Below are 9,293 nucleotides of genomic sequence, written 5' to 3' on the forward strand. Positions count from 1 at the left end.
AGGAGAGGGACAGCATCACCACTTTATGCCAAGGATGTAGTTCAGTGTCTGGCACATACTGTGTGCTCAGTAAATATTTATTGAATGAACTTAACCTGTATATCTGTTAATAAGTTCATAACAAAAGCCTGGTTTTATCTGACTATTTCTCTACCCGTTTACCTGGTTCTCTTCTCGCTCCACTCCAATCCTGCTTTCCTAAATATCTATTTACCTAACTACCTATCTCCCTATTTTGCATTCTTCGAGAGTAATGAAAGCCCCAATATTTAACCCTGCCAGCAGCTGCTTGGAATAAGTACTTTTTCCACCTCCTTCGGAGCTAAGAGTACCACATGTCTAAGTTCTTACCAGTGGGTATGGAACGGATAACGGATGACTGTGGCTGTCAGGATGTGTCCTTACTTGTGGGGGTCCTTACCTTTTCTTCCTTCCTGCTGGTTGGTGTGTTGATAGCATGGGTGCAGCTAGACCACCCACCCTGGATCATTAGGTGGAAACCCTAGATCTTGAGCATGGTGGATGCTTGATGAGCCTGGGATCCTGAAGATGAGGATGTCTCTGCTTTCTAGCCCTGGGCTGAACCTCTGGCTTTGCCTTACACCACAGAGCCCTTGATAGGCCATTGCTATTTGGGGGTTTCTGTCACAAGCAGCTGAACAAGCTAACCCTAAGTGGTGAGTGGAAGGTGGCTGCCAGGTTGATTTCTGGGCGGGGGAGAGAGGAAATACCTGACTCCCAGGATATAAAGGTAGAGCTAGCAGGAGGGGAGGGTCCCTCTGGTCTAAAGGGAGTCCCTGGCCCATCCCACTTGCTCTCCCCACTCCCCTCCCCCTGCTCCCTTTCTCCCTAGATGATCCAAACTCTCTTTGGGCTTTGAGAAGTTCTGTTCTCTCCCTGAGGAGCAGCTAACTCCAACAGACTCCCTTTCCCTTTGGAATATTCCAGACATGCCCAAGGCAGGTCCAGGGCTGAGTGTTGCGGCCCCCTCCCTCCCCAGCAGTGATATCAAAATGTGTTTGAGTGTTTTGAGTGTGTGGGGGTGGGGTTAACCCCCATTCCTCACTAGCACTAGGGAACAGAAAACCAGTACCTTCTAACACGGCCCCCACAACCTGGTTGAGGGTGAGTCTGTGCACCACTGGTTCCGCCTGACCCCTCATCATATTGTGTTTGGGGGTGGAGGGACATAAAAGCTGGTAAAAACTAGAGTTCCCACAAAGCAGAGAGAGAGATACAGGCGGCACAGGAACAGCCATGGCACTGATGTCACACAGACCCGGGTTATGAGAGCCTGGTGATACTGAGCAGGAGCCCTAGGCGCTGCAGGAGTGGGGCTGGACAGGGGGATCCCTCTAGACCCCCTCACTTTCAAGACCCCACTGATCTATTTGTCATCTTTGCCCCCTCCTCCCGCCAACCTTGATTGTCCCAGGGCAGCTTTGGGGACAGAGTCGGGGAATGCGGAGAGGGCTTGGGGAGGGGGTAGCCCTGCTGGTTGGATCTTTCTAGTCACTCACAGATGTAGGGTTACACTTTCTGGGAGGGATCTGAAGGGCGGCGTGACCCTGGACTACACCCCTGAGCTCCTTTGGCCTCCGTGTCCTTGGTGTTACCCCGAAAAAGTGGGGGTGTTTGGCTTTCCTTGGCCCGGGGATCCTGAGTGGAGGTCCACGGTGCCGGGGTGTGGGGCGGGTGGAGGGCACGGCCGGCCCTCGGAGCTGGGGTTCGGGCTCCTGCGCTTCCCAAACGCGAGCAGCGCTCACCCGGAGCGCAGCGCCGGGTACCTCGGGGCCCGGGACGGGCTGAGGCGCGCGGTGGCACCAGCTGAGCGGCGCGGTGGTACTAGCTTAGCCGCCCCAGCCCGCGGGGCGGAAGGCCAGGGGACCCCGCCCGGCCCCTCCCGCGGGCGGGGCGGCCCCGCGCCGGCTCCTCCCCCGGCGCCCGCCGCCCGCCTGGGATTAGTCGCGGCGCGCGGTTCCGCAGGTGGCAGCGATGGCCCAGTCCTGAGCGCCCCGCCATGGCCGGCGCCCCCGGCCCGCTCCGTCTGGCGCTCCTGCTGCTCGGGGCGGTGGGCAGGGCCGGCCCCCGCCCGCAGGTGAGCTCCGCTGACCCTGGGGACAGGGGAAGGTGGGTGGTGCGGCGGGCTGCAGGCGCAGCGTCCTGGCAGGGGCGACCCGGACTTGGGCGAAACTCCGCTCCTGCAGGCGGAGGGAAGCGAGAGGCTGGGAGGGAGCAGGGTCTGGAGAGTTGGCCGCCCTGGACTGGGTGGCCGAGGTGGGGGCTTGGATGACTGACCACTTCCCGGATCCCCGAGGGGCCGCTTCCCTGCCGCCCTGACCCCTCTGCCGTGGCACCAGCTGGCCTGCAGCCCCGGGCGCTGACTTGTGCGTTGCATCTCCCCAGACCACTTTCCTAACTCCTTCTAGTAAACCCATGTCAGCGCCCCTGGCACAGCTGACCTCACTTCTCCCACTACCCTGGGCCTCCTTCCCTGGTGGTGCCTCTTCCCGAACCCAGCAGCCATCAAAGACCACCCCCACCTGTCCCCCAGGCTCAGGTGGATGCAGAGGGCCAGGGTGTGGACACCCAGCTCTATTTGCCCCTCACCAGCACCCCAATACAGCTTTGACTCATATCCCCAAGGACCTCACAGTGGCAGCTTAGCTCGTTGTCCTTCCCCATGACCTGCCAGATGTAACTTGAGTGCCCCCCCAGCCCCTGCTGCAAATGAGCAGGAGGCTCCTTGCTCCTTTGAAAGCAGTCAGTCCCCCTCACATACTGGCCCGATACCCTATTCTGATCCCTCTGGTTGACAAGACACACCAGGGCACAGATTGACGCACAGAGACACCTGGGCTTTCCTGGTGCCACCAGAGAGAGCAGGCCACAGGTGCACCCCTGCAGCCTTGCTCTGAGGTCCAGGTGGTTCTCCCTGCCTTTCCTGCCCCAGGGGCACTATGGTGGGCCTGCTTTGGGAGAGGGGAGCTATCCAAAGATGCTGTGAGAAGACTGAGCAGAGGGCCAATGTGGAGCCTGTGCCAGAGAACTCTTCCCAGAGCTTCCCTCTCCTATGCCCAGACCTAAAGAACTGAGACCTTTGGGCAGGAGCCTGCATCTGCCCTGAAGTGTATCCCAGACCAGATGGGAGGCAGGATGAAGGGCTCCTGCCTTGATGAGGGCCTACTCCACTCCTGGCTGAGACTCCAAATGGGCTTCCAGCCCATTTTCAGCCCCCCAATTTCTCTTCCAGACTCAGGCTATTTGTCTCCCTGCTTCCAGCCCAGGTGCTGCCCCTAACCCCAAGAGATGCCCTCTCTCCCTTGGCACCTTTTTCCAGCCCAGCAGGTCTTGGCTTCCCTGGACTTCTTAGGTCCTTTTGGGAGCCAGGACTGCAGACCCATGACCGGCTTTTCCTCCTCCTCTGGGTGGAAGTGGAAACCTCAGCTACCTGGCCCCATCCTACCCCCTGCTTGGTTTGCAGACCCTCTGTGGAGTGAAGGAAGTAGTAAGGGGAGAGACAGGTTCTGGAAGCTGCCTCTCTTCTCCCCCAAGTTCCCTTTCCCAGAGGGGTTGGGTTCCTGGCATCTGCCCTTTCTTCTGATCCTTCATTCCTCAGCCCTGGACCAGACCAAAAGCCGCATGTCCTGGTCCATCACAGGCCGGGGGAAGCAGAGCAGGACAGGAGGAGCCAGGTTCTGAGTGGAGAGGATGGATTTGGGGGGGTGCTCTTGTTGGAGGGCACTGAGAACCCCTGGACACTGCAGAGATCTGAGCCACAGGAGCTTGGAGGCCAGACTGCAGTCACATGACAACCTCGTGCCTCTTGCAAAGCTCTAAAAAATGGTGAATTCTGCAATTTATGTTTTGCTCAAGTGGTCGGCAAGACTGGAACTACTCCCTCCATTTCACCAATGTGGACACAAAAGCTCAGTAAAGGAGGGTTCCCTGTGAAGGTGATCCAGCATTTCAGGGACAGATAGGAGAAGGGGGTGCAGGGCTGAGCAGGTGCTTAATGCCAGCCTGTGTCGGCAGGACTAAGGAAGAAGGCAAAGGGAGCTGTCCATGTCCCTCCAGCCAGGCTGGGAGCAGCTCTCTGTGGGTGGGTGAGGGTCGACTTGAGCTCTGAAAGTGACCTAGGCCACCCCTTCATTGTTGCTGAGAAGGAGCACCCCCTCTCCCTTGCCTCATTCCTTACCTGCCCGAGACCCGTGTGTGAGAGCTGTCTGCAGGAGTCAGGCAAGCCTCTGACACCCAAAATTAGAACTGGACAAAACTGGGTTCAAATATGGAGTCTGCTTTCAGTTGGCGATCTTGCATAGGACACGCAACCATCTCGAACCTCAGTTTCCTCATCTGTAAATAGACATCACTAATGCTGCTACACAGGGTTGTGGCGAGGACTGAGATGCTGGCATCCTGAAACTGCAGCTGGGGGAACTGACCCATTCGTCCTAGGAATCTGGAAGCCTTCCTCAGGGCTGCAGAACAGGGCTTGGAGTGGGCTCGGCACTCTGGTGAAGGGCAGACGGGGTCCGTGCACAGCGGTCAGCGCGGACTTTGCTCTGAGCTGGGTTCCCTGCTGGACTTGGACCCCAGGCAGGGTCTGGGGCAGGAGCAGCTGGGAAACCACACATCCTTCCCTTGGATGCCTTGCTGGGGAAAACAGGCCCTTCCTTAGCTGTGGCTTGCCCCAGTCAGATTCCTCTGTGTGTGTGTGTGTGTGTGTGTGTGTGTGTGTGTGTGTGTGTTAGAAAGAGAGAGAGAGAGAGAAATCTTGATGTGTGCATAGGGGTCTGCCATATGTGTCCATGTGTGGGTGCTTGTGACAGAATGTGTGATAGTGTGGGGTGAGTCTATGTGAGTCAATTTGTGTGTGTGTGTGTGTGTGTGTGAGAGAGAGAGAGAGAGAGAGAGAGAGAGAGAGAGAGACCTGTTCTGTCTCAATGTGTAATGTAAGAATGTGTTGGATGGGGTGTGTGATAACACGTGTCACAGCATGTCCATGTGAGGGTCTTGTGCATGTGGGAGTGTGTGTGCAGTTTTCCTTTCCCTAAACTTCTGCCCAGATACCTACAACCCTTAAGAGAAAAAAAAAAAGGGCAAAGAGCTAGGGCTCCGGCAGGCCCCTGGTCCAGCACAGGGGCTGATGGTGATGGCTGGGCTCTGGGACTGGGAGGTAGGCAGGGAGGAAGGCATCTGGGGGTCCTGGGACGAGTCTCCAGGGAAAATGAAGAAGTGCACCAAGCTGGGAGAGCCCGGGAGGTGCCGATGGAGCCCTCTTTCTCCCCTTTTCCCCTCTCTGGAACCCAGAGAGGCAAGGTGTCTTTCCTCCTACCCCTCAACCAAAACAGTGCCCAGTATTCAGAGTGAGAAATAAAATGGTAGGAGGGATTTTTGAAGTCAGCATCCATCTTTGGAATGCCTTCCCAGGGGCAGGAAAGCCCTTCGCCTCGAGAGCGTCCACTCCACAGACATCCTTTCTCTCCTCACGCTGCCTTTGCGCAGGGCTGCATAGTTCAAAAGGATGTTCTCTGCCTTATCTTGTTGAGTTGTGTAGTAACCCTTTGAGAAGAATCATATGCTCATTTTACAGGTGGGAAAACTGAGGCCCCTAAATTAAAGTGTGTTCTGCTGTAAACCAAGGGCTTGTGACCCTCTGTCCAGGGCTCTCTCCTGCATACTACTCCCTCCTCACATCCTCTTTCTCCTATTCTGCTTCCTCCCAAACTCCTGAATCTGAGACACCCCCTCTTTAATGTAACCTCCACCCAGCCCAGGCCTTCTCATTTGCCTTCATCCTCTCAGAGAGATCTCATGAAGTCCAGCAAGTTGCAGTTCTAAAAACTTGCAGCCAGCCCTCCTGCAGGCTGCTCAGGCCCTGAGCACCACCAGCATCACGGCCGTCCTGTCTGGGCCAGCTTCTGCTCCTGTGAGAGCAGGGGCTTCCAACCTCAGGCCCATCGCTCCTGGCTTGCAACAGAGGCTCATATCACAGGAGGCTGAAGTGGGGCCCAAGGCCCTCCCCACATTTCCTGCCCAGGGCCATGGAGTTCTGAATCTCTCCTCTTTGCTTTGCCACCTACTGTGGTTGCTGCCGGAAGATATCACAAAATGAGCAAATGATTTGTCCGTGGGCATGAACTATGAAAATATGTTCATTTCCTCCTTCTGAGAGTTTGTTGATCCCACATGTGGGGGAGAGGTGGGACCCAGATGCTCCAGGAAGCCAGGCCACTTTCCAAATCTGCTCTGCTCTCCCAAAAGCAGCAGAAATCAGGAAAAGGGCCGCCCCCTGATCTCACCTTTTCTCTGCTCCCAGAGCTGTTCTTTTTTGTTTTATTAAATATTTATTTATTTTTGTACAAGAACTGGGGTATAGGCCAGAGCCGTGGGAGGGTGAGAGGATTCACCAGAGAGAGTGGGGAGCAGAACAGGCAGAAGGACCGAAGACACTGCTGAGACAGGAGAGGTCTGCTACGCCATGTGGGTTTCCCCCTGGCCGGCCGGAAATCGAACCCGTGCTGCAGAGGCTGCAGACAGCTTCACAGCATGGCACTCAACCCGTTGCGCCACCGGGGAAGCCCTCCCAGAGCTGTTCTAACTCACTCCATCCTCACAGTGATGGGGTGGCAGTTGTGCCTATTGTTACTCCCATTTTGCATGTGTATATGCTGAGTCTAGAGGAATCTGAAACTCATGTATGCGGTCACAGGCTTTATATATGGGGGAGCCAGGATCAGGCTTGGAGCTGAGCCCGAAGCTGGACCGGAAGGTTCAGCCTCCTCTATGTGCACCTGAGCATGGGGCCTGCTGCTCTGGGAGGCCCCAGCTTTGTCTGGCCAGAGTCTTGCATCTGTCTCAGCTGCTGCCTACTGTGCTCCCTGGCTCAGAAAATCCACAGCTTTCCCCTGCCCTCTGCAGCATTCATGTCCCCCTCCCCTACACCTTTATCCCTGCTGGGTCCTCTCGCTGAAATGCCCACCCCTCCCCTCACAGGTCCAGTCTCTCCCACTTCTACTCATAGCTACCCACAGGTCCAGAGTCCCTAGTGTTTTGGAGTCTACACTGAGCCTGGCCCAGCCCCTCCCTGAACACTGTCAGCAGTTGCCTCCTCTGTTGTGTCCTGCAAGGCCTCTGACCCCCACCCCACCCCCAAGTAGCCAGGGCTCTCCTGGACCAGAGCTCTGTCATTCATCAGTGTTCCTCATGTCACCTCTTAACACCTTCACCCCTTATCCCCACCCCAGAGCCTGGCATAATATGGCTTCCATAAACACAAGTTAGGGTAGAGGCCAGAGGTCTAGGGACTTTGCGTGTGTGTGTGTGTGTATGTGTGTGTGTGTGAGCAGTATTTGGAGACTCTGAACTGGTGCAGGGAGAAGGTAGAGGACCCCTATTGTCAGGATGTTCCCTATCTTGGGGGAAACACAGCTCAGCCCTGCCTGCAGGGAGCCCCAGTCTGAAGTGGGGAGACGCAGCTCTGCCCTCAGGGAGCTCTAGTCTGAGGGGAGACACAGCCCTGCCTCAGGTTGCCCCAATCTGAGGGGAGATACATCCTGCCCTCAGTCTGAGACGGAGAGACACAGCCCTGTCTCCCTGAGGCAGTCTGAAGTTAGTTGCTGGCCCACAGCCTTGCTCAGAGCAGGTACCAGAGAATGAGTGGCCTCTGTCTTGAAGCTTCTTGGGGTGTTTGTTGGTCACAAGATTGGCCCTCCCAGTGGTGTCCTCAGTCTTGCCCAATCTCCCCAACCAGGCTTCTGGTTTCCATGGGATCCCTCTCCCAACTCCTGCCACACATTCTCCTTCTGCCCCAGTTCCCACCAGTGACCTTGCTTCCTTTCCTCCTAGGAAAAGAAGTCAAGTCCCACCTCCAGCAATCCAAGCAGGGAGGAGAGTGGGGGCGGGGATGGGGGTGGGGAGGGGTGGGAATTTGGTACACTAGCATCAGTTCTGGTGACATCCATGCTGCACCCCAGTTGCTGAAAGCAGTGCTGCCTTTGCTGTTGTGTTTGATTCCTTGTTCTTTTACTTAATTTTTATTTATTTTTAAAAAATATTTTATTTATGCATACAAGAGCTGGGGTACAGGCCAGAGGTGGGAGCGGGGGTGGGAATGAGAGGATTCACCAGAGACAGAGTGGGGAACCGAACAGGCAGACTAACTGAAACACACTGCTGAGGGGAGCAGCGGGCGAGGCAGGAGAGGTCTGCTGTGCCATGTGGGTAGCTCCCTGGCCGGCTGGGGATCGAACTTGTGTTGCAGTGGCTGCCGAAAGCTTAATAGTGCTGACTTAACCCCTTGCACCACCAGGGAGGTCATTCTTTTACTTAATTTTTAAACAAATACACTTGATCTTTGCCCTCAGAGGCGATCTGTCCTTCAGAAAAAGTGACCTCAGCACACACACTCCGAGAATGTGGCTGGCTCTGCCCTGTCCCTGGGACTCCCCAGGCATGAGAGCAGGACAATCTGTCTTTACAGGAGAAGTCTTGTAAGCCAGGACTCCAGCTTGAACTGGCCAGAAACCAGACCAGGGTGTGTAGGGCTCCACGAGCCAGAAGTGGAAGCTTCTAGAGAGAAGCTATTTTAATTTTAGTACATGGGCACATTTTTGTGATTTCAAAAAGTGAAGTTTTGTTTTACATTATGTATGGGCCCTAAATTTTACACAAGGGGCTCTCTGGTCATTTCTGCATCTGTAGCCTCTAAATGTGGGAATATTTATAATCTTAAGCCTGCTTAGGAAAAATAGCAATAAAAAGGAAACGCAGTCCCAAGACATATCTAAAGGAAGTATACAGCAGGGTTCCGAAGGACAGTTCTCACTTGGGTGGGTCTGCCTGGGTCTCTGTGCCAAAAAGCTTATTCTGTTACCTTACCTGAAAATTGAGGTCTCTCTCCCCCTACCCATAGACAGGAGGACCCCTCCCCTTGCAGGGCTGCCCTCCTGTTGTGGAACATTTCAGACCCCGTCCCTCTCTGTTCTTAGAACCCCCCCTCCTCCAGTTGGTAGAAGCGGGACTGAAGATTTGATTTGTGTTGTTATGTCAGAAGGGGACCCTGAGGGTCGTGCTGATCTGGGAGCTAACATGATTGCATCTTGCAGGAGGGCAGCTAATGGCTTTGTCACACACGCCCAGGGCCCTCCAGTGCTCCCTCACTGTCACTGATCCAGGGACCTGGGGTTGTAGCCTTAGCTCCGCTCCCTGAGATGCTGTGCAACCTTGCCGGAGCTCCTCTCCCACCCTGAGCCCTACTTGAATGGTTGAAAGTGAGAGAACCTGGCTTC

Source organism: Talpa occidentalis, unplaced genomic scaffold (genome assembly GCF_014898055.3).
Source record: "Talpa occidentalis isolate TD23 unplaced genomic scaffold, MPIMG_talOcc4v2.1 talOcc4.2, whole genome shotgun sequence".
Lineage (NCBI taxonomy): Eukaryota > Metazoa > Chordata > Mammalia > Eulipotyphla > Talpidae > Talpa > Talpa occidentalis.